Source organism: Manis pentadactyla, chromosome 16 (assembly GCF_030020395.1).
Source record: "Manis pentadactyla isolate mManPen7 chromosome 16, mManPen7.hap1, whole genome shotgun sequence".
NCBI lineage: Eukaryota > Metazoa > Chordata > Mammalia > Pholidota > Manidae > Manis > Manis pentadactyla.
The window spans coordinates 77,703,304-77,721,713 of NC_080034.1; the positions used below are offsets into that span (position 1 = coordinate 77,703,304).

General features: G+C 43.1%; 1 protein-coding gene across 2 annotated transcripts in view; it reads right to left on the reverse strand.

The window, feature by feature from the left end:
- The window catches only part of CAP2 (cyclase associated actin cytoskeleton regulatory protein 2), a 118,294-nt gene extending 109,047 nt beyond the window's left edge, over nt 1-9,247 (reverse strand). For both annotated transcript variants that reach the window (XM_036911698.2, XM_036911696.2), the window contains exon 1: nt 9,090-9,247. The gene's annotated coding sequence lies outside the window, so the exon portion shown is untranslated. The remainder of the gene's footprint in view (nt 1-9,089) is intronic.
- Nucleotides 9,248-18,410: the final 9,163 nt, after the last annotated feature.

An 18,410-nucleotide genomic window follows, 5' to 3' on the forward strand; every position in this document is an offset into this window, starting at 1 on the left:
GGCTGAATAATATTCCATTGTGTATATGCACCACCTCTTCTTTATCCATTCATCTACTGATGGACACTTAGGTTGCTTCCATTACTTGGCTATTGTAAATAGTGCTGCAATAAACATAGGGGTGCATATGTCTCTTTGAATCTGAGAAGTTGTATTCTTAGGGTAAATTCCAAGAAGTGGGATTCCAGGGTCAAATGGTATTTCTATTTTTAGTTTTTTGAGGAATCTCCATACTGCTTTCCACAATGGTTGAACTAGCTTACATTCCCACCAGCAGTGTAGGAGGGTTCGAAAAGGGGACTTATTTGAGAGTGTGTTTCTTGATTTTTTCTTTTCTCTCCAGGGTTGACCCAAGGTGGGAACTCCTCAGAGGGTGCAGGCAATGAAAACTCTGAGAGAATCCTCCTCTTTTTGGCCAGAAGACCGAATGGAAGAATGTGAGGGAAAATCCAGGGTTTTTTTCCCCTTTATTTTTCTCTCCCAAGAGTGGCCGCACTCACAGAACTGCGTGAGTGCAGTTGTACAAGCAGCTAAAAGTTTCTGTAAGAGAAACCTGGTTTCTCTTACCAGGGCAACAGCAAAAGGGGTCCCAAGAGTGTGGGGAGAATCCTTGTGATTTTTCCCTCTCACTTTTCTGTCACTGCTTTGTCCTGAGGATGGTCCCAGTATTGGGAACTATACCGTGGCAGTGTGAGCAGCTATAGTGTCAAGAGAAACCCAGTCTTTCTGGCCAGAAGACCAGGAAGAGAGGGCTCGTAGGGCAGGAGACATGGGAGGGATCCTGCAGCAGAAATTGCTGAAGAAGGGGATCCTGATTCTGTGCATGAACCGGCACAAGCCCCAGTCTCTGCACTGAACTGTGCATGTGTGGGAAAACCCAGAGGCTCTGAGAGCGGAACTACGATATAAGACACTGTCTCGGACCAACCCCTAAATAATGCTTCCAGTAAACCCAGAGCAGCAGGCAAAACCTTTGAAAAATGAGCTGATTTTTCACTGCTCACAAAATGCAAGACAGACTGAGCTGATTGCCTAGTAAAACAAAAAAAACCTGAGCATTTCAAAGGGACCCAGAGTCTAACAGTAAAATACTCAAAATGTCCAGAATTCAATCCAAAAATACTATGCAAGGGATGGGGAAATGTCATCAGCTCTCAAGAGATAAGACAACCAACATATGCTAACCCCAAGATGATACAGATGTTGGAATTATCAGATAGATTTACAGGAGCTATTTTAATTATGCTCCAGGAGATAAACGTAAACACTCTTGAAATGAAAAGAAAGATAGATGTTCTTGGCGGAGAAAAAGAGCCTATGAAAAAGAAACATGTGAAAATTTTAGAACTGAAAAATACAGTAACAAAAAGTATACTGGGTGGGCTCGGTAGTGGAATGGAGGTGACAAAGTGAAGTTACAGCGAACTTGATGATATAGATATTATCCAATCTAAAGAACAGAGAGAAAAAAGGTTGAACAAAAAAATGAACAGAGCCTAAGAGAAGCCTTAGGACCTTAAATTATTATGGGACAATATTTAAAAGATTTAATATTAGTGTCATTGGAATCACAGGAAAGGGCAAAGAAATTGAGGTAGAAAATGAAGTTAAAGAAATAATGGCCCCAACTCCCCCCAAACCTGGTGAAAACTGTACATTTACAGATGCAAACAGTGCTATTTGTCTGGTTTTGATACGCATACACATTTACACACATCATGCCTTACGGTGAGCATCTCCAAAGAGAACAAGAAAGGTGAGCAAAGTGAAGACAGAGCTGCCTAAAAAGAAATGAATAAAATGTTATGGGCTATCACTCCCTTTTGAGAGGAGTCACAAGTGTCAAGGCCTTTAGTTCTTAAGTGTCTTCCCTGAATCTAGCAGAACAAGTCTATCATTAAATTGGTTCATTTGCCAACACTAAACTTGTACCAAGGGTTTGCCATATTACTTACCCTTGATTTCTGGTCAGAAAACAGAGGAAGGATGGACAGCAAAAGGGATTTTCAAAATTTTTATTTGTATATGTCCTTAAAGAATTTTGAAAAACCCTCTTGTGTATTTTTAGATTGACACGTAAAAACTTCCACTAAAATATGGATGGTTACCAAGAATGTAGCCTCTAGTATTCTGCAAATATGACATGTCAAAGTAAAACGCCTTATCACTTGTTGGAATACATCCACTGAAATTCATCACTATTTATTTTAAAAGAATACATGAATAGGCTGCCCTCTAACAATCATAAATTTTGCATAATTACATTTTCTCCTTGAAATTATATTTCCATTCTTCTAGGTTTATCCTAGCTTTATATATTTTATACTTGAAAGTCTTTTATTCATTATCATTTTCTACCTCAAAAATATGTATATAAACTAAAATATAAATTCAATGGCAAAAAAATGCTCTTCCGATTGTTAGCATTGTAAGCATTAGTATGAACTTATCAAAACAACACAGATATTATAAATGTTGACAAATAATTACTAACTGTAAATAAAAAGTAATTTTAATTGAAACCCCTCTCTTTTGAGCACCTCTATTTTTCAATTAATGCATAAGTGGACAAGTATACTTATTATTAGAATGTGTCAAGGTTGAGCATCACTTTGATTCTTGATTTTCATTTTTATTAATGCAAATGCTGGGAAGTTCACATAAATGAGATGGGAATGGATGAAATATTCTAATAGAAATTTCACTCAATTCTTTGAACTGCTGTTATATACTAAACCTCCGATGGGAAAGAAATAACGACAGTTATTTTAATCATCAGTATAAGGACGAAGTGCAGAAGGCTGAAGTTTAGTGAGTACTCGAACTACTTATCCCTCTGGGTTATCTTAGCCACTCACTGTCTTTAATGAGGCCATTTTACAACTCTGTAGACAAACAAGTTAAATTCTGTGTTAGTAAAATGAGAGTAAAGCAAGTAATTATTGTTGATAGGTCTGCAAATAAACTTTACGCAGGGGAGTTGTGGAGGAAGCCGGTTACGCATCAAGCAAACTCACTTCAGCGTTGCCATCGATGGTCTCCTGTGAACTGATCGTAGACCTTCCCAGCTCTCTGTTTTTAAAACAGCTAAAAAAGTTCACTTTTCATTTGTATGAGAGTCATGATTTCATCCACCCTTAAATGTTTCCTTTGAAATCAGCTTACAATTTGGACTGCCCTCCGGTTATTTTTTAAAACAAAGATTTAGAAAGCACATGATTTGCAAAGTCCAGGTGTTATAATCACTCCCTTTCTCATCCCTAAAACTGATATTCTAAAAGGCCCCTGTTTGTCCTCCCCACCCCCTAGAGTTTTACATCCCTGGACAACGTAATTTAGTAACATGGGTCAGGACAGGCCTTTCTCATGAGAGAAAGGTGATTATGGCAAAAAAAAACTGAGGGAAAGAACTTGTATCTCCCTTAGAGGCCTGTTCTCCAGAAGGAAGCAGTCTCAGGGCAGCACACAGACGAAGGGGGAAGATTTGGAGACTGATTTTGTCAGAAGCCCTGTGTGCATGTACCTTTGAGCCGTCTTTGTCTATACAGTTAAGCTACACAGTTTGGAGATTCTGGCCTCGGGTAAGGAGCATAAAAACGGGTCAACCCCAACTCTCTACGACCAAATTCATTTCCATTAACCTATTTTTTCAAAGTTTTCAATTGCAGAAAAATTTCAGAGAATTGTCCACCTTTCACTCGGAAGAGACAAGGGGGAAGAGGAGCCCTGACCCCAGGAGCGGCCTCCCTGCAGCAGGATGGAGGAGGGTGGGATGGAGGGTTTTCCACGGCAGGAGCTTTGAGCAGCCAGAGGGCTGGGAGAGTAGGAAGAAACAAAGCAGAAATGGAAAGAGAGGAGGAACCTAAATTCAGACTTTAAAAATGTTGCCAAAATACTTGTGAACCTGCCCTGTACCCCGAAAAATCTCTAGCCACAGTTCCTAGCATGCTAGATGACCATGCCAGGAGAAAGATGGTTGCACTTGGTCTACCTAATGCCAAGCAACCAATGAGATGGACCTTTCCGTCCACCTACCCACTCAGATCCGTGCCTCCTGCCAGTGCAGAGAGGTGAGCAGCAGACCCGGACAGTATTCATCAGGCGGAGAGATGAGCCTTACATCGCACTGACCCCCCACCTACACACTCGGGAACACACAGGCTGCTAAAGCAAGATCACACGAAATGGACAGCCTCAAGTATGTATCAGGCTACAGTCAGCCTGAAATGCATTCACTACTTGCAAGCCTAGTTTACCTGGTTCCAGAGCATCTGGTTGGCCAGTTTTCTTAGTGTGATCCAATATGACTGCTTCTTGTTGCCTTAGTGTAAAATAACTTAATCTCAAAATAATCCAGTGGTTTTTCTCCGAGTAAAATTATACAGAAACAAGGTTGGGACTAATGATGCTAACCACTAAGTAGATCCTTCAAGACCTATGTCCACAGCTTAGGTCGCCTCCTCTTCATCACATCTTCCTTCATTCCTCATCGTATCCCCAGTGATTATCATACACACAGCAGTCATTCAACATGGGGGTGTGAATAATCAACAGATCGTAGAGTTTCTCTGAAATTCCACATGGGCTGGTGCTGAGTAATAAATGTTGTTTTCTCATTAAACTGTGTCTAAGTATAGGTATAAAACAACCGGTGTTGTCTGTGTGCTACAGGGCCTGTCTCTGGCGTCTCCAGCCTCGAGCTTCTCCAGTGACCACCCTCCTCTTCAGTGTGCCTTTAGACCACCTCATTTCTACTTTCAGTCTCCCAGAACCCTCCTGTTCTCTCAGACCTTTTCCTACCAAAACCAGAATGGTTTTAGATCAGACTCTTATATCGTAGAATGGCTTTTAAATTCTCAGAAGCTGGGGGCGAACAGGAATCTCAAAGGTTACCTAATTCACCCATTCATCAAATATGCGATATGTTAAAAATTAGGGACGATCGCACCTTCTCCACTTGGCTAAGTGTTTAATGAGAAGCCAGGATGCTTAGATGTCTAATTAACCAGACAGGGCAGATGAAGATCTACCCATAATAATTCAAAGTTCCTCTTCTTGTTTTAGACAACTTTCTATGTTTCTTCCTATAGAGTATATTGAAAAGGAAACAGTCCTACTACATAATTTCTCAGTAAAAGAAGAAATGTTTCCCATAAGTGAGAAAAGGGTCTACTTAAGAAAAACAAAATAAGACCGATTTCCCCTGGATATAAAAGTTCATGTAAAAGGACAAATGCTGTATGATTCCACTTACAATGAGGCACCTAAAATAGGCAAATACTTAGAGACAGAAAGAAGAATGGTGGTTGCTAGAGAGAGCGGGTGGGGCACGGAGTTCCAGTTTGGAATGGTGAAAAGTTTCTGGAGATGGATGAGGTGGTGATTACACAACTTTGTGAATGTACTTATTACCACTGAACTGTACACTTAAAAATGGTTAAACAGTAAATTTTATGTTACATACATTTTACCACAATAAAAAAACTTTTAAAACTCCCCTCTAATGGCCTGTTCTGAACTTGGGTTGCTTCCCTCCTTCCTCAATCCAAGTAGATACCCAGCATGAACTGCAAAAGCTCCCAGCCCGAACCAGGGCAGACCTAGGAAGGGCCCAAGGCTAAAATGCCAGACTTCCAATTGGCCTACTGTTACCAGAATAACCAAACTAAATCACGTTAGAAATACTGGACTGTCCACCAGGATACACACAAAAAGGAAAATGTTAGTGAAGTTCAGTAGCCACTATGTACCTCCTTCAAGTAATGTCCTTTGACTTAATAAAGTTGTCCTCCATCCCATCCTAAACCCAGGCGGTAAAAGGGAGGAAAATGCTCAGGAGTCATAGGGCTAAGTGGTCCTGCTGTGAAGCAGAGTTGTACTCTCTTAGATTACTGTTTTCCATATTTCTTATGACATGAGGCAATAGGTATTACAATTAGAATTTAAGGAGATTCAACTTCTTTTTTTGGTCATTAAAATATATGGCACATTCACATTCTCACAGAAGAACTCACATATGTGCACCAAGACACATAGGAAAAAGTCTTCAAAGCAGTACACTTTGTAATAGCAAAATGGGAACCAACTCGAATGCCCATCCATGAGAGAGAGAATGAATAAATAGTGAAATATTTGCCAGCAAATACTATGTAGCTATGTATAACAATATGGATAATTCTTGAAAACTCAGTGTTGAGTTGTCTGTGAGTGAGATTGTATGTACCCTTTTTATAAATCGTAAAACAAGCAAACCTTAAACAACATATTTTTTTAGGAATACATACATATGTCATCAAACTGTTTTACGTGAAAACCTGGGAATGATTAACACAAATTCAGAGTTGGACTGGCATAGAAGAGCACAAAGATGAATCAGTATAGGTCAGTTCGTTTTTCTAGCTTTCTATTTATTTTAACAGCTTTATTAGGAATAAGGCACATATGATACAATTTATCCATCTGGCCTGTACAATTCAACAATATGTGCAACCACAAGAGCCAATTTTAGAACATTTTCATCAGTTCAAAAAGAAGCCCTGTACTCTTTAACTGTCACCACTTCACCTCCAACTCCCAGCAACTGTTAATCTATTTTCTATCTCCATAGGTTTCCTGTTCTGGGCATTTTCATAAGAACAGAATCATACAATATGTGTCTTTTGCAATTAGCTTCTTTCACTTAGAATAATGTGTTCAAGCATCATACATGTCGTAGCATTTATCAGTATTTCATTCCTTTCTATGGCCAAATAATAGCCTACTGTATGGATATACCACATCTTACTTATCCTTTTGTCAGTGGGCTTTTCCACCTTTTGCCTATTACAAACAGTGCTGGTGTAAACATTTGTGCATAGGTTTTTTGTGTGGATAGATGCTTTCATTTCTCTTGCATGTACACACTTAGAGTGAAATTGTTGTCTCATGTGGGAACTTTGTGTTTAACTTGGGAGGAATTGCCAAACTTGTCCAAGGCAGTTGCATCATCTGCTATTCACCAGCAACACATAAAGGTTCCAGTTCCTCCACATCCTAACCAGCTATCTCACTTTTGGATCTAGCCATTCTCCTGGATGTGACGTGTATTTCATTGTGATTTTGATTTGCATTTCTTTGATGAAAAAGGATGTTGAGCAACATATCATGTGCTTATTGGCCGATTGTGTGTCTTTGGAAACATGTCCATTCATTCAGAGCCTTTGATCATTTTTATATTGGGCTAGTATCTTATTGAGTTGTAAGAGCTCTTGATCTACTTTGGATACAGGTCCCATATCAGATATATGATTTTTAAATATTTTCTCCCATTCTGTGGGTTATCTTTTTGTAATTATTTAGTTCTTATGCTCTAGTTTGTAATGTTTCTGATGGGGTCAGAGGTGGTCATTTGAATATAATGTTTATAGCTTACATAAATTCAGCATATTATTTTTATGTATAAAATATTACATAATGAATTAAAAAACAAAGCCTCATGCATAAAGATGTCCATTAGGAAATATTTATTCAAGACAAGACAAAACACCATAGTACCCAAAATAAGTTGATGCTACTCTTGAAGGCATTTAACTTAACTCTGGGTTATGACTTAGGTACTTGGAGAATCTGGCCCATTAATCCTTTCACAAGGTTCCTCTCCAAACTCTATTACGTGGCAGGTGGGACTAGCAACTACCACCACAGGACAAACCCAGCCCCCTTCGCTGTTTGTATGTCTCCCTGTCCTCGCCAACCTAAGAATGATTCTTACGTTTTTTAATGCCTGAAAAGATTTCACTACTGGTGAAAATTATATGAACTTCGAATGTCAGTATCCATAAATAAAGGGAAATCCAGTCACACCATTCCTTGAGTTGTTACTAAAGAGACCACATAGCCAGAAAAACCTAGATATTTATCATCTAGCCCTTTACTCAAAAAGTTTGCCCAACATTACACAATTTTTACCAAATTAAGTTACTTCTCACTTCAACAGTGAGCAGCAAAAGCCTATTTCCCACACCTACACAGTAACCTTCATGATTTTTCAATTTTTTTCATCTTTAATAAATTTTATATGACACCTACCTTGATTCTGATTTTATTACGAATTGTTAGATTTGGGGACTCATGGAGTATGGAGTAGTTTTTCCTTGCAAAATACATGGTATTTTCCAGAAGTCATCTAGCCACATTCAAGCTACTTAATTAATTACTTTAGAAACTCTTACCGGCGGCTCACTACATGCTGTGGGTTAAGGCCTGTCTGGCATTGTAAAAACCACCAAAAACCCCATCACGGCCCTCAGGTGGCTTGCAGTCTAATTAGACTCTAGTATCTGTAAGAACAATTTCCTCAAAGATCACTCCACTGTTGCAATCTTAGGTTAAATGGGCTTAGCTCTTTTACCAACAATTCTAAGATATGTTCCTTCAATTAAAAGAAATCTAGTGTATAAGCAGTAAAAAATAATTGTTCTGCAACAATTCTGGTGGTAAGTCCCGCAGGCTCCTGAATTCCCACGACTGTAAGACGGAACATTCTTGATCTTGTTGCTAAGTGTTGATCTTGGCTTTGGCCATTCGGACCTAATCCTAGTTCAATATCGTAAACGAAGTCACCCACATTTACTCATTTTAAAGAATTCATCAATTCAAATATTGCTAAAACTTGCAGCCTATTCACTCTCTGATGAGAGCAAAGCAAGGCCAGCTGCCTGGGTGCTTTTTAACCCGAAAGGTGACGATAACGCACCTACTTCCAGGAGCAATCCTTGACCCCAAGCAGTCCGAGGCCCAGGTGTGAGGTGCCCTTTTCCAGGCTGCCCCTCAAAGCCTCGGCTGCCTTTGCATTTTTCTCAGGTGACTCATTGCCTCAAGTCAGGTTCTGCAGAAGAGCCAGGTCCGTTCCGTCCCGGCGCTTTCTGACCGAGGTGGCGGTGGTGACATCCAGCCCCACGGCAGCTCCCCCCAACCCGGGAGGCTCAGAGCCCGGCGGGCGCGACCCCCCAAACTTAGACGGCCCCCGCCGGGCCGCCCCCGCGCCGCCGCGCCCGCACCCTCCCCACCCACCCGGCGCCCTGGCAGCGCGGCCGCCGGCCCGGGATTACCTGCCTGGGCGCCCGGCGTCCCGGCCCCCGCAGCGCCGTCCGCGGCCGCCGCCCGCCCGCCTCCCCCTCCTCCGCCGCCGAAGCGGAGTCGGTTGGTGCCGCTGCTCCCGGGGAGAGTCGCCGGCGGCTCCCGGGCGCTCCAAACCCAGGCGAGCCGAGGCGGGAGGCAGCGCGCGGCGCGGGCGGGGGCGCGGGGGCCGGAGGGCGGGGCGGGGCCCGGGGCGGGGCGGCCGGGAGGGGGCGGGGCGGCCCGGCGGGGGCGGGGGCGGGGCCCAGCGAGCCCGGCGCCGCGGCCGCACGGCCAGGTCTGCAAGGTCGGGAGGCTCCTGGCAGAAGGAGCCTCGGAGGGCCTGGGTCCCTGACCGTGCAGGGAAACGACGGGTCCTTAGGAAGGAACAGGCAGGCCTGTGTGTCCCCCAGCCCCGTATGTGAATAACGGTCCCGGACACCCTAACGCCTCAGCCAGGCGCCAAGTTCAGATGCACTCTTATCTTGCAGCAACATTTAAAAAAGGTATTTCTTAAAACTGTATTTTAAATGCAGCACCTTTAAAATAAAAAAAAAACTATTTAAAAGCAAGTGTACCCTAAACCAATTTACTTTTATGTGACTGTCTCCCTTTTATATATCGATTATAATTACAAAAACAGTGGAGTTTTACTTTACTATTAGACGGAAAACATTGATTTCCAATTTCTATCAGTTTATTTCAATATGAAAAAAAATGGACTTAAAGCTTTTCATTGAATGAACACCCGGAAAATAATAACAGAAAGAAGTGGGGGGCAGTGGAAGCACGCCTAATTGATAATTGTTAAAGCAAAATTTCCAAACAAATACAAGGATGACTGTTTAAAAGGCTGATTTCTTTGTCGATGTTAAAATCGCATCTAATTCAGTTCTGTGCATTATGAGGCTTTTTCTGACTCAAAGGTCACAGCTTTAATGAAGGTCATTCCTACTATACGTTGCTCTCGGCCAACAGTGGTGCTGGGGTGCGTTGCTTTGCAGCCCTTAGTCTGTAAAGAAGGGAAACAAAATGAAGTAAGTATTGATAAATGAATGCATATATCCAGAACCAGATCTATCCCTAGCATGCACCTGCCTTGCATTTGCTAAGTATTCCATACATTTATACTAAATAATGAATGAATACGTGGGCAAAGTACATATATATTTAGAACATTAATGTTGCAGAAAGGCAAAAAAGTATATCCATAAGAATCAGTTTGTGCGTGTTCACAGGAAACCTCCAAGCATCCAGCCTAACATTACTTTCTTAGCATTAACTTCCACAAATAATAATAAGTAATAATCTATTGCTAAGTATATTTTCCATTGGAATATAAAGTACTGTGGAGTATAAAGGTGAATTAGGTACAAATCCTGCCCTTAGATTTATAATATAGTAGGACGGAGAAAAGAGTATACAAATAACCACAGGGTAAGGAAAACTATTAAAAATGTCCCAAGAGAAGCAGGAAGAAAGTTCTGTGGGCATGCAGAGGACAGGGGGCGGCTTTCAGTCCTGGGGATCAGAGAGTGCATCCTGGGGGAAGTGGAACTGAGCTTCAGGCAGAAATAAAACAGTAAGAGTGGGCCGTGGAGGAAGGACACTCAAGAAGAAGGGAGTAGGAGGGGCAGGTGTGGAGAGGTGACAGAGGATGGGCCACGTACGAAGGGCAGCCAGTGAGCTCAGCTGGGGTGGAGAGTTGTGGGAACGAGATCTGAGAAGGAAAGGACGGGTCTCAGCTCAGGGAGGCCTTCAAACTTAGCCTGAGATGTTTGAACCCCAAGGGCAGGCATCGGGGCGCTCTTGAGGGTTTCTGAGCAGAACCGTCATAACAGTGGTTACTTTGATGGTGCTATGCAGGACTGGAAAGAGATAGGAGGCAGGGATACTCTCTAAGAAATAATTCACTAGTTTGGAGGCGAAAGTAATTAATGAGTCTTAACCGGATGCATGAATTCTGCTCTTAACCAATTCCACCAAGCGTGACATCATCTGCTGTGTGATGTGCAACGGGGCTAACCCCCGTGAGCTCGTCGTCCTCACAATTTACTATTTTCCAATTAGACCTGAAAGTTCTGAGAAAGCAGGGATCAAGTCTGTTTAAAGGTTCAAGGCTATTTCCCCAACACTGCTGGTAGGGCTCCCCCCGGCAGGTGGGAGACACCCAAGGAGCGCAGCGATCTTTCTTGGAGTTTTTCCTGATCCATGCATGGGGGAAGGCTGACGATGGTGTCCCACCACAGAACGCCCTCTCAGGAGTCCGGAGTCCTGGAGAGCACATCACCAGTACAGGACGAGAATCTGTATTTTATTTTAGTAACTCCCAAGTGGAAAGTTATCAATGGTAAATTTGCTAGTGGTTGATTCACACATCATGGGGGCTGAGAATGCAGCCCTCTGGGCAGAGAATAATAGTCACACCTAAAGTATACTGAGCACTCATGACGTGTCATACCCCAGTCTAAGCATTTTACATGTATTAACTCACCAGCCTTACGAGGTGGGTACCATTCTTATCCATGCTTTATAGATGAGGAAACAGGCCCAGAGAAGTTCAGCCATTTGCTCAAGATCACAAAGCAAATGTGGGCTGGGCTTTTGGCTGTGTGCACTTAACCACTACAGTTTACGAGAATAAATAGAAATACACAGGAATGAACGGAAAGCTACCAGTTGAGAATAACACAAAATCTGTAAGACTAGGTATCCGAACAGTTGTGATGGGAGTCGATACCTAAGCCTCACCAAGAATACCTAGAAACACCACTGATACCTGCTTCCCCTGAGCTGCTGTATCAGGAATGACTAACCCAGTAAGGAAGGTGATGCAGCCCCATAAACCTCAGAATGAACTGTGCAGAGAAAGGGGCGGGTGCGTAATACTCTGCTGAGTTCATGAGATACGGACAAAGATACGTCATAACTCAAGTGTCACCCCATCTCTGCCCTGACACTCCCTGTGCAGAAGGAACAGCAAGTCACTGATGGCTTTGGACGTGTGGCCCCTCTGCAGTCTTTCTTCTCAAAGAGGGAACCAGCTGTAGCTCAGCTCCTGCGTCCTGACCCTCCTCCTCTCCTTTGGAGCCTTGGAAGCTCGTGCCAGAGAAGGCAAACACCCTGAAAACCAATTTTAAATATTCTGAACTTTTGCAATGTGAAGGCCCTTAAGCAGGATTTCTATCTTTCTTAACTTTCATACGTCCTGCCCAGCGTCGGTAAGAAAGAAAACTCTGGTGGCTGTGCCCTGTGGTCTGAGTCCTCCTGATGTGGAGGGGGTCACACTAAGCCTTCACTTGTCGGGGCGGCCGCCAAGTATGGCAGAGCTGGCCGCGTCACACGCCTCTCAGCACCACCTGCGCGGGCCACCTTCGCCGCCGCCCCAGCCCAGCCTTTGGCCGCACTTTGCCCTTGGGCACGTAGTTCTAGCACAGGAAACAGAACGGAGGCAGCACAACGCAGCCCTCTTTCCTGCCAGTGTGAGAATTCTTAGTCATTATTTGGATGGTTCTGTCCACCCACAAATGTAGAGGGGCAGGGAAGGGTTGGGCACGGAAGCTGAGTGGATGAACTTTAAATAGAAGACAGCGCAGGCGAACGCAGCCGGCTTCCCCGGCGTCACGGACGCGAAGGATGGCACTTTTGCATTTGCTCAGTGAACAGAGATTCAGAACCTGGCATCCCCAGCGAGGCTTCAGGAGTCTGTGAGGTATGTTTTCGGCTTTGTGCCTTTACCTGCGAAGATGATCCATAGCTTGTCTCATATTTTTTCAGAATCATCTATGTCTAAAAATTGATTCAGACATCAATGATTTACCGAAATGCAAAACGGAGAAAAGTGGCCTCTTCCTGCCTTTTCTCTCCGGGTCCCTCAGCAGCACGAGCACCTCGGCGTCAGGTGAGCACGGACCCCGGTTCCCCAGGGCTGAGGCGCAGGAGCTTCGCTGGCAGAATCATCCGGTGGATCACGTTTGGCGTGTTTAACCTTTTGGGAATATCTCCTTTTTCAGAAGTGCGTCTGTGGCGGCCATACCTCACCTCAAAGGGACAACTAGCTAATTCCAGGCGCGAGGTGGGTGTGGGGTGCGGCTCCGAGGAGTTCGGAAGGATGAAGGGGGCTGGCGGGCACCACGCCAACCACAGGCACGTGCCTGAGCACCCACTCTGGGGATAAGACTGCCCTGCATGAAAATGTTATGTAACTAGACATACATAAACCACTGGTCTTCAACCTAAAGCTTCTTTTTATAACCCACTGACTTGTTGGAGTTCTATCTAAATAGTCCATATTCATCTCTTCCTTCATTCAATACTTTTGAAATGTATATTCATTAAATTAGAACGAAGTTACTCTCTTAAGTTCATTATTCCTGTTTTCTGTTCTCCAAGTCTCTATCTAGACCTAAGTGCCTAAAAGCAGTACCATATGTACCTCAAGTTCTTTATATATCATTATGAGACGCTGAAAACAGGGCTTCCCAAAGTCTCGTTGGCTCATATTGACAAAAATAGCCTCCCATGAGCCATGCGACTCTGTGCCAGCCATACCTGCACAGCTGTACACTGAGGCCCTAACTAAGGATATGCAATCAGGGGTCAGTAAACAATTTCATTGGTTTACTTACTGAACCAAATCCAGATCTACAGTTAGAGCTCCAAGAAATGGACAAATTTGTCCAGAATAGTATGGAAAATAAAACTATTGCCAAAAGTGTTCAATATATTTTGTAAAAATTCTGATTATTGGGAAACAATAAGATAGTGGCTTTCAAAACAGAAGAGTAAAGCCAGATTCAAAAGTTTAGAGACAGCCTAACAGAGAAAAATTAGCCAAGAGAATTTAAGAGGCCTAGAGGCCCAATTGAACCCAGAATGAGTACAGAAAAGGCTGGAGATGGTATTTAACTCTTATACTCTGAGAGTAAAGGTTTGCAAAGGCGAAACTGCCTGAGGCCAGTGGTTAGATTAGGGTTTATTACTAGGGAGGCAAGTGTATTTATTTTTCATTTTAATATAGTATCTTTGAGTAATGGAAATATGGAACAGGGAAAAAATATACTAACACAACATGCCAGTATTTGTACATTGTTTCATTTCTTTTCATATCTTCTATGTGATATGATATATTTTGAAGTTGTAGGTTAAAAGTGAAGCCATAGTGTATAGCTAAAACATGTATAGCCATAATGTATACAGCTGCTTTAAAGTAACATGTTTATTAAGTATAGTGCTTTTGCCTCTCTCATTTAATCTTGGCAGAAATGTGCTTATATTATTACTATAAAATGGGGCAGCTAATGATGGTGAAGAAAGGAAAACTGAGAGGTGTGAATTAGACCTAGAACTTAACCCAAATTAAGAACTCCCTTTTAAGTGACAGAAATGCTAAAATATTCATCCACCTGGCACAAAGAAGGCTCTCAAAAGATACAGATTGGACTGAATATTGTGACACACAACACTCAGGAAACAATCTGGAAAATATGCTTTGTCTAGAAGAAACTTTCATAGTTCAAAATAATTTTAAACAGGCAATATAATATCAGTTGTCTATTATAAATTTAATGTTTTATATATATATATATATGTATGCATTATATACTTAGGGTGCATTAAATACAGAGTATGTTTACCATATAACCATTAGGTTGACCCACAATTTTATGGAACCTCAAAATAGCAAGTGGACAATTCCAAAACAGTAACTCCCCCTCTCATCAGGTATATTCCTAGTCAGGGTACCTAAATCCTTTGTACAACGGACAACTCTAGATATCCAGGTTTCTGCATGTGTAGCTCAACAATCATCAACAAAGCAGGAAAAATTAACTTCAAATAAATGTTCTGGCCAGACTGCCAACTTGGAAAATAGTATTCCATTCAGTTTCATGCATTCTTCAGTTTTTTGAAACAATGCAATCTGGTTTAAGTATTTTGTAATGATCCTAAAAAAAAAAAAAAAAAAAGGCAATAAGGCTGATTTAAAACTTAATCCTTCTTTCTGACACCTCCACGTTTTGTTGATATGACCTGGTTGTTTCTCGGCAACGTAAGGGATAGTCATGAGTCATTTAGGTGTCTGATCTACTTCAGGAAGGAAGATCTGTGAGCCGTCTTACCCAACTGTGCTCAGGGCGGGGAGCATTTGTCTCCTCTCCCCCACACTTCCCATCCTACATTGTCTCCATCACCTTGTGACTGAAGGAGAAAATAACTCTCAGCTGTCGGTGGCTTTCTCAGCTGCCGTCCCAAGGACTCCATCACACAGAGGGAAATTCCTGAATTGAAGAGAGCTAAGGTGCCCACCTCGGATTGCGCAATCGGGCTTCTGGCGGTGGGAGTTCGTGCGGGGTTCCTCTGCCTGCACCCCCTCCCCCCCAGGGCTCCCTGGAGCCCGGCAAAGCCGCGGCTTTTCCTGTTGTTCTTTAGCGTCTGCATTGCTGCTCTTTCGAATGAGATCATGTGGGACAGGACCATTCACAGCCGAGTCTCACGTGGTGCGGGGACAGCGCCCACGCTCCCTTCATGCTCACTTTATGGCAGTTCTCTGGGTCCTGCCAGACCGGTTCGTGGCTGGCCGAACGGCGGTGGGAAGGAGGCCGCCGCTCTGCCGCAGGAGCTGGGAGGGGCCTCACCTGGCCTCGGCTCTTTTCCGCATGTTTCTACTTTTGAGGCGTCAAGAGGGCTGGAGGCTGGGGACACGGGGGGCACAGCGCCTGAGAGGAGACGGGCAGGGACGCCCGCAGGACCGTGTGGCCGGGCATGTGCGCAGGCGGCCCCGGAGGGGGCGGCAGGAGAGGCGTGGGGCGCCGTGCGGGGCCGAGCAGAGCCGGGACAGCCGAGGTGCCGGGCGTGATGGGAAAAGCCGCCGGCCGGGCAGCCCGCGTGACCCGTGATAGACCCAGGCTCTCGGCGGCGTAAAAGCTTTCAAGTCCGTCCTGCCCAGCACGTGGCAGGTCTCACGGAAAGTGGTCCTCCACCCAAATTCAAAGAGCCGAGAGAGGCTGAGTTTTGAGTTCACGATTTTAGAATAATAAAAGCACTGCTGGGCAAAATTCTGCGGTTCTGAAACTTTAACCGACAAGTATTCACTATTATTTTGTGGATTTCTCCTCGCAGTGACAGAGTACGAGTGGATGAACTAAGGTCCGTGTCACCTCAGCAAATGTGTGCGGGGAGGGCCGTGAACGGGAAGGGGGGGCTCCGCAGCACCGAATGGAGCGTGGTTTACACTTCCAGTCTCGGACATGGTGAAGAAGGAGATTACTAGAACCTAAATCTAAGTTGATTTTGAAAAAAAAAGATTAATTCCTGACTTCCCACAGGTGTCGCAACGAAAATTCATCCTTCATTTAACAAAACTCGATCATCAGACTAGTCTTGAATGATTTACTGTAACCTCTTAGAAAGGGTCAGATATCTGTAAAATAAGACCAGGCTGTCCATATTTTTTAAAAAGTAGCTACAGAAAAGTCTGAATAACTGTGGTGCCATTCAAGCTTACATGATGGTTGATAAGCCTTCTAAAATTATAATCATACACTTGATATTTTCTGTTTGTAATGTGTACATTTATTTAGAAGATGACTGAACTACAGAATGAAGTTCATTTAGTGTGAAAACCCATTTTTTAAAACCTGGTAACTCTATTTTTCTTTATTCTAGCTTGTATAACTCAGAAAAGATTTTAGTATCTGATTTTTCCTGTATTCAGGAATGTTGCACAAAGTCCGGTGTGGTCATTAATAAAGATCACAATGAAAGTAACAGTAATCATAACCCTTCTGTAATCTAAAAATAATTGATATCAGGAAATAGCTGTCTTGTTGAACTGTTTGGTCATCATCTCCTTGGTTATGTCTAACCAGAACGTGAATAAAACTTCCTAACAGCAGCAGCATAAGCCTTTCATTTATTTTGATCTGATTCCAAATATCCAATGAGAGAAGTTTGCCCTCCCACTCACCCAAAGACAGGGAGCTGGTTGCACATTGGAGCAAATGCTGACACAGATTTGCATTTTCCAGGACTCCTCAAAGCGTAACTAAGAGCTACATGGATTCCCACAGCGTAGCCAAAAATAGCCAATTTTCCATGGCCCACTGAAAAACTGGCATTTATCAGTGAGGGAAGCTTGTTCATTATGTAAAAGTACATTCTGTAGATAGTTCTCCAGCTATCCACCTAAAATCCAGCCCTAGGGCCCAAGTCCCAGAGCTCATCTTTCCCTGGTGCCTGGGGCAATGATAACCACGCCGCGTCTGAGCCCACTTGCTGGCGAGTCATGGCAGCATTTGCTCTGTGTGTTTCAGCACAGGCAGCCGGTCCTGCTCAGTGACTCTTCAAGTTCGTGGCTTCAGAAGTAAGCAGACAGCAAGTTTCATTTTGCATGTTTGTTCAAACCTGACATGTTCTAACACCTTCAGCAACCCTCTAGAGAGCAATGCTGTCCAAAAGAACTTTCTGTAGTGATGGAGGCAATCATCTAAGTTTGATCTGAAAAATTAAAACTGCAATCAGACAGGGAAAGAATGACCCGGAAACACGTTTCTAGCAACATGTGCTCTAGAGTTGCTCTGCCCAAATGGTAGCTACCAGACACATGTGGCTATTATAATTTAAATTTAAATGAATTAAATTTTTTAATTTATTAAAATTAAATGAATGATTAGTTCTTCCCTAGACACATTCCAAGTGCTCAATAGCCGCATGTGGTTAGGGGCTACCATTCTGGACAGTGTAGCAGTTGGGCATTTAATAGGTTGAAAAAGGGTCGAGAGGAGAATAGCCCAGTGTGACATCATCATCACCATTATTTAATGCTCCCAAGTTTTACAAACCACAGGCCTGCAGTCTGAACTTGTCAGCATGGCTTTTTACTTACATAATATGCTTAGGTGATAAGGAGGTCAAAAATTTTTCAGACGTTTTCAGAGTTCCGCTCTTTTTTTTTTTTTAGCAGCTTTTAGGGATGGACAATTGACACAGAATAAACAGCACAAACTTAAACTGGATAATTTGCTAAGTTTTGACATCTGTATATGCCTACAAAACTATCACCACAGTCAAGGTAGGGAATGCCTCCACTTCCCCCAAGAGCTTCCTCTTGCTTCCTGGTACCCTCTCTCTCCTGCCCTTCCATGCCCCTTCTCCCATTGCCAGGCACCCCCAGATCTACTTTCTGCTATTATTAATTAGTTTCCAATTTCTTCAGTTATATATAAGTGGACTCATACAGCTCATATTCTTTTTTTGCCTGGCTTTTTTCACTCAGCATAATTATTTTGAGATTCACCCATTTCACTTTTTTG